Raw genomic sequence first — 7,737 nt, 5'->3', positions numbered from 1 at the left:
TTCAAATCTGTTTTGTAATCTCAAACTATTTTGATTATATATTGGAGTATCGATATACTGTTTGACATGAAGAGATGTTTTCTTTTGTAATTTTAAATTGAAAAGTTTCTTGCATGAAACTCAAACATATAATAATAAATTATTTTATTTTATTTTTAAATTACATGAGGCAAATTTAATGTCAAATATTTTTTCAATTTTTTTTTCACTTGTCGAACTTCAGCCAACACAGACGACGAAGAGCTTCGAGTCAAAAAGGGGTTCACCCTGAACCTTTCTGCGACGAGGCTTTAGGGTGTTTGCAGATTCTCAAAGAAGACTTAAGTGGGTCGCAGATGTGGTTGTAAATGAAAATGACAGCCGCGTAATAGCGGCTACAATGCTCAACAATGGCAACTTTGTGTTACTCAATCAGTCGACAGCGCCCATCTGGCAGAGCTTCGACGAGCCTACAGACACCCTGCTACCCGGCCAGCCACTGCGCTTCGATCACACCATGTTTTGCAAGGCTTCAGATACCAACTTCTCCTCGGGACAGTTGGGGCTCACTGTGAAAGATGACATAGACTTGGTCATTTATCTAGTGGAGAGGATGGAGGATAAAGGCGCTTACTGGAAGGCAAGTGATGATGATGACTATGGTTATGTTTATGGTTATGCCAAGTTGAAGTTTGATCGCACTGGACACTTGTACCTAGTAAATGATAGCGACATAGCAGTGGCGATGCTGAGTGCGGGTGGGGAGGGAGAGGATGAGATTCTTCAAAGAGTCACGCTTGATACTAACGGAGTCCTAAGGCTCTGTGTGTGGAATCAGACGGGTAGTGGCTCTGCTTCTTAGTCACATGTATGGCAAGCTCCAGACGCTCCCTACAAAGTCAAGGGCCTATGCGGGCTTCACAGCTATTGTCACCTGATCGACTCTAAGAAGCCCAAATGTTTATGCCTACCAAGATTCGATTTGGTGAGCACATAAGATACCTAGAAGGGATGCAAGATGAATTCTTCACAGAACTACAGCTGCAGTGCAAGGAACAAAATGATAGAGCTTGCAGAAACCGATTGGACGGAGGGTAATGATTACTCAAATTTGAGGAATGTTTCTGAGAGTGAATGCATGGAGGCCTGCAGTGATGATTGCATGCATACCATAGTTACTTACGAGAAAAGTATTTGTTACAAGAAGCGTATGCCTCTAATGGACGGGCGACAGTGCTCTGATATTACAAGTAAATCATTTCTCAAAGTCACCAACCATTCTAGTGCACCCTACTGTCTCTCTTCCTTTCTTCCTCGCGCTCAATTTCCACACGCAACCAAAGATGAGGTGAAGGGAAAACAAAAGGGGAGAGTTGTTCTAACGGTTGGAACAGGTGTGGTGGGTTGTTCCTCAATCCTGGCTATAGCAACGCTCCTGATAACATGGTCCTTACGTAGCTCTGTTCATCATGACAACACTACAATTGCAGTGCAAGACAAAGTGGGGTCGAAGAGGCGACACTTAAAGGCTTATAGTCACAAAGAGATCCAGGCTGCAACAGGAGGTTTCAATTTTCAAATAGGAAATTGGAAGGGGTTCCTTTGGTAAATTTTATAGAGGTGAACTGCCCAACGAAAGGGCGATTGCAGTGAAGGCACTGGATAAGCTTGTGCAGGAAGGCCAAGGAGAAAAGCATTTCAGAACAGAGGTGAGTATTATCGGTACAAGCCATCACAGAAATCTTGTTCAATTGTATGGTTTCTGCGATGAGGTGTGAGCACAAGTTTTTGGTGTATCAACACTGTTGGCGGTAGTTAGTAATTTTTGTCATTAAAAACAGACAACCAACGCAACTCAGCCGTCCACAGTCAACACTCCAGCCCACAACTCAGCCGTCTATCCACCGCCCATAATGAATTACATAGCAGACACTCTGTCGTTCCAGCCGCCCATGTTTTTAATATATGTAATATTATATTTAATATAGTGTAACATGTGTAAAATATGTTGTGTGTAGAGAGTTCTCATACCCTCTATAAATAGAGGTCTTATGTAATGCATTTGTGTAAGGCAGTAAGGCAATAAAATCAGTGTTATTTCTGTGTATTTGTCTTTCTCTTTGCCTTCAAATTGGTATCAGAGCATGAAGAGCTGAGCCTAGGAGCAAAAGAATTATGCGTTGATATATATAACTGTTGTAGCAGTGAATGGAGCTTCTAATGTTTTCTTGATTGCAGATCATTATCAGCTTCTAAAGTTGGAGACTAGTGGCTGCCAAGATTGAGAGAAGAAAAGATCCCAGTTTAATGTTTGAAGAAGGTATGAGCTGATTTCTTGGAGTGAAGTCTAATGTTAAAAAAAAATTGTTAAAAGGGAAAAATAAGCATTATAATGTTGTTTGTTTAAGCTATATGTCATTGGCTTAGACTTGTTTGGTGGATTTGCTTTGTAAAGAAAAGTTTAAAATTGTAAGGTGCAGTTGTAACTGTGTATTAATATGGCTTTAGGAAGAAGTATAGCTCAACCACAAATTCCAATATTTTCTGGTAAAAATTATGAATTTTGGGCTATAAAAATGAAGACACTATTTTGTTCTCAAGGCATATGGGATCTTATTGAAAAGGGTTTTATTGAACCACAAGATGAGTCTACATTAACACAAGATGAAAAGGATAAATTACAAGATAACAGGAAAAAAGATGCTAAAGCGTTGTTTCTAATTCAACAATCTTTAGATGAATCAATTTTTCCTAAGGTTTGTGCTGCTAAAAAGTCTAAAATTGCATGGGATATTTTAGAAACAGCATATCAAGGGACATCAAAAGTTAAGATTGCTAAATTGCAAACTTTAAGGCGTGATTTTGAAAATTTGTGTATGAAAGATTCAGACTCAGTAGATCGATTTCTAAATCAAGTAATGAATGTGGTTAATCAAATTAGATCATATGGTGATGATTTGATAGATCAAAAAGTTGTTGAAAAGATACTTCGTTGTTTGCCTAAAAAATTTGATGCCATTGTTGTTGCCATTGAAGAATCTAAAGATTTGACAATACTATCTATTGATGAATTGATGGGCTCACTTTTATCTCATGAATCAAGAATGAATAGAAATAACAATTCTTCTTTGGAGAATGCATTTAGATCGCAGGTATCTTTTGGCAGAGGAAGAGGAAGATCAAACTAAAGAGGAAGAGGAAGAGGTAGAAGCATAGATGGACGTGGAAGTCCAAATCAAGAAGAGAGAACAAATCAATCCATTCAGAGTTCTAATAGAGGACATGGCAGAAGTTCATTCCAACACCCATCATCAAGGTTTGATAAATCTCGAATTCAGTGTCATTATTGTAAGAGATTTGGTCATATTGCAAGTGAATGTAGAAAGAAACAAGAGGATATTGAAAATAATGGTGCTAATTACTCAGATGTATCTGATAACAATTCAGGAAGTTTATTTATAACTTGTAACGTTGCTCAAGAAAGCTCTAGTGATATATGGTTCCTAGATGGTGGATGTAGTAACCATATGACTGGAAATAAAGATTTGTTTGCTAGCTTGGATGATTCTGTAAAATCTGAAGTAAAGCTAGGAAATGATAGTAAAGTCTCTGTAATGGGAAAAGGTGTTATAAATGTCTTGACAAAAAATGGACGAAAAAGATAAATTCCTAATGTGTATTTTGTGCTTGGATTAAAACACAATCTCATGAGTGTTGGTCAACTAGTACAAAAGGGTTACAAAGTTTCTTTTGATAATGATGTTTGCACAATCTTGGATAGAAATCCTAGTGGCAGGTTAATTGCAAAGGTCAACATGACACAAAATCGAATGTTCCCCCTTCAGATTCATTGCATTCAAGGAGGAAAAAGAAGTTAGTTTCAAGATAGTATACTTAGATCAGTCGTGGCTATGGCATTTGAGGTATGGTCATCTTCATTTTGATGCTTTAAGCTTATTACAAAAGAAGAATATGGTGAAAGGATTGCCTCAAATATTGAAACCACCAAGTTCATGTGAAAGTTGTATTTTGGCAAAACAACATAGAGAAAGCTTCCCAGTAGGAGGTTCATATAGAGCAAGAGCACCACTGGAATTAGTTCACACTGATATATGTGGACCTATGCAAAGTCCATCTTTAGGAGGAAGTATATATTTCCTAACATTTATTGATGATTTTAGTAGGAAGATTTGGATATACTTTTTCAAACAAAAAAGTGAGGCTTTTGAAAAGTTCAAGGATTTCAAAAATTTGGTTGAAAAACAAAGTGGTCACTACATCAAGGTATTGCGATCTGATAGAGGTGGTGAATTCAGTTCTAATGATTTTCTAAAATTTTGTAGATTTCATGGAATTAAGAAGCAGTTTACCACAAGGTACACACCACAACAAAATGGTGTAGCAGAAAGGAAGAATAGAACCATAATGGAAATGGCAAGGAGTATGTTGAAGGCCAAAAATCTATCCAATGAGTTTTGGGCAGAAGCAGTAGCATGTGTTGTATACATTTTGAACAGGAGTCCTACAAAGAGTGTTAAGAACACAATTCCACAAGAAGCATGGAATGGTAAGAAACATACAGTATCCCATTTTAGAGTTTTTGGCTGTGTTGCTTATTCATTAGTTCCATCTGAATTGAGAAAGAAATTGGATGATAAAAGTGAAAAATGCATCTTTATTAGCTATAGTGAAGAATCAAAGGCTTATAGATTATATAATCCTATTTCAAAGAAATTGATCATTAGCAGGGATGTTAAATTTGAAGAAGAAGATTCATGGCATGAAAATGATAACAAACAAGTCACAAGAGGAGCACCAATATTACAAGGTGATGATGAATTAAAGGAACATGGGACTCAATCAACACCCAACACTCCACCAAGGAACTTTGTGCAAGGTGCCTCACCTCCAAGTTCAAATGTAAGTGATAAATCTGATTCAACATTCTCAACAACAGGTTACAAAGGTAAGAAGACAAGAAGCTTAAAAGAAATATATGATCAAGAAAAAGAGAATGTAGATATTTACTCAAATTTTGCTTTATTTTCTTGTGATCCATTGTATTTTGATGAAGCAATTAAAGAAGATAAATGGATCAAGGCAATGGATGAAGAAATTGACTCTATTGAAAGAAATAACACATGGGAATTAATGGATTTACCTAAAGGAAAAGAATGTATAGGAGTCAAATGGGTTTACAAAACTAAATTTGATGAAAAAGGTGAAATTGTTAAGCACAAGGCAAGACTAGTTGCTAAAGGTTTTTCACAACAATATGGAGTTGATTATAATGAAACATTTGCTCTAGTTGCTAGACTTGACACAGTTCAAACTATTTTAGCAATAGCAGCACAAAATGATTGGAAAGTGTATCAAATGGATGTAAAATCAGCTTTTTTGAATGGTTTTCTTGATGAAGAGGTATATATTAAACAACCACCTGGTTATGAAGTTAGTGGGCATGAAAACAAGGTATATAAACTAAACAATGCACTTTATGGTTTGAAACAAGCTCCTAAGGCTTGGTATAAGAGGATTGATTCATACATGATAAATAATCAATTCAATAGAAGTAACAATGAGCCCACGTTATATGTTAAGACTAATAAGGAAGGTCAGATTTTGATTGTATGCTTGTATGTTGATGACTTAATATTCACTGGAAATCTATCAGTAGACATGTTCAAGTCAGAAATGATGAAAGAATTTGAAATGACAGATTTGGGGTTGATGAGATATTTCTTAGGTATTGAAGTTATTCAATGTGACAAAGGTATCTTCATTTGTCAATCCAAGTATATAAAGGATGTTTTAAAGAGATTTAAAATGATGAATTCCAATCCAGTGTCAACAGGAACAAAACTTAGCAAGGAAGAAAAGGGCTCAAATGTTGATCCAACTATGTTTAAAAGACTTGTTGGAAGTTTAATGTATATGACAGCTACAAGGCCAGACATCATGTATAGTGTCAGTTTAATCTCAAGGTTCATGGAATCACCACAGAATTCTCATTGGCAAGTTGGAAAAAGGATATTGAGATATATTGCAAGAACAATGGGATATGGAATTCTATATTCCAAAGCTAACAATTTCGGTTTGATTGGTTATACTGACAGTGATTTTGCAGGTAGCATTGATGACAGGAAGAGCACTTCTGGATATATCTTTCACCTTGGATCAGGAGCTGTATCATGGGCATCAAAGAAGCAACCTATAGTGACAATCTCATCAGCTGAAGCCGAATATGTAGTTGCCACTTCCACAACATGTCAAGCAGTATGGATGCATCGAATTTTGCTTGATCTTCACCATCATCAGGAGGAACCAACACCAATTCTTTGTGATAACAAATCAACAATAGCATTATCTAAAAATCATGTATTTCATAAGAGGAGCAAACATATTGATACAAGGTACCACTTCATCAGAGAATTAGTCAACAATGGAGAAATCTACCTTGAGTTCTGCAAATCTGAAGATCAATTGGCAGATATATTCACTAAGCCATTACCAAAGAATAACTTTGAATATCTGCGAGAGAAATTGGGTATTACTGATGCAAAATTTGTAAATGAAAAAAATTAAGGGGGAGTGTTGGCGGTAGTTAGTAATTTTTGTCATTAAAAACAGACAACCAACCCAACTCAACTGTCCACAGTCAACACTCCAGCCCACAACTCACCCATCTATCCACCGCCCATAATGAATTACATAGCAGACACTCTGCCGTTCCAGCCGCCCATGTTTTTAATATATGTAATATTATATTTAATATAGTGTAACATGTGTAAAATATGTTGTGTGTAGAGAGTTCTCACACCCTCTATAAATAGAGGCCTTATGTAATGCATTTGTGTAAGGCAGTAAGGCAATAAAATCAGTGTTATTTTTGTGTATTTGTCTTTCTCTTTGCCTTCAAACACATGAGTAACGGATCCTTGGACGGGGTCTTGTTTGTCAATAGCGGGTTTCTTAGGTGGGAGTTATGCGTGGAAATTGCCATCAGGGCAGCAAGAGGCATCCTCTACATCCAAGGAGGAATGCGCTACGCAGATCATCCACTATGATATAAAGCCTTGGAACATTCTGCTTGACTATAAGTATAGCCCAAAGATATCTGACTTTGGCTTGGTCAAATTGATGAAGGTGGAGCACACCTAAACATTAACCACTGGGGCTCAGGGCACAAAGGGTTACATGGCACCTGAGTGGCACTAGAATGTCCTCGTCATCATGAAAGTTGACGTTTATAGCTATGGAGTGATGCTCCTTGAAATCGTCTATTGTAGGAAAATCGTTGGCTTGGATGAGCAAGGAAATGAAATCCTTCTGTGTGACTGGGTTTATGACTACTTGAAAAATGGGAGACTTATGAAAGTGGTGGAGCAACAGTAGTTAGAAGGTGATGAAATTGAGTAGAGGTGGCTAGAAATAATGGTGTTGACAGTGTTGTGGTGCATTCAAGACAATCCTACTATGAGGCCATCAATTAAAAAGGTCGTGCAGATGTTGGAAGGAACAGTGCAGATCGTCGTACCCCAACCTCCTTGATATTTATTATTTCCATTGTTTTGCTACTACGTATAAGTACTTTCTTGATCACTTTGTAATGCTATATTAACAAGGGTTCCGGGGCAACTAAGTTCCTACCAAGTGAAGGCAGGAAAGGTAGTCTTGAGCTAGAGGGAAGAAGTTCTAAGTAGCTGTGAGTTATACTTAGTAAGCTTATAGCTTTAAGGTATTTATAAAATGTATTAA

At 37.0% G+C, this 7,737-nt stretch overlaps 1 pseudogene; it reads left to right on the top strand.

Annotated features, from left to right (window-relative positions):
- Positions 1-225: 225 nt before the first annotated feature.
- On the top strand, positions 226-7,530 carry LOC149533248 (G-type lectin S-receptor-like serine/threonine-protein kinase LECRK2; annotated as a pseudogene).
- The last annotated feature ends 207 nt before the right edge of the window (positions 7,531-7,737 follow it).

This window comes from Cupressus sempervirens, chromosome 10, assembly GCF_028749045.1.
Source record: "Cupressus sempervirens isolate cs-2001-9-10 chromosome 10, ASM2874904v1, whole genome shotgun sequence".
NCBI lineage: Eukaryota > Viridiplantae > Streptophyta > Pinopsida > Cupressales > Cupressaceae > Cupressus > Cupressus sempervirens.
Note: the sequence above shows the minus strand (reverse complement) of the source record. Positions and strands in the feature narration are given on the sequence as shown.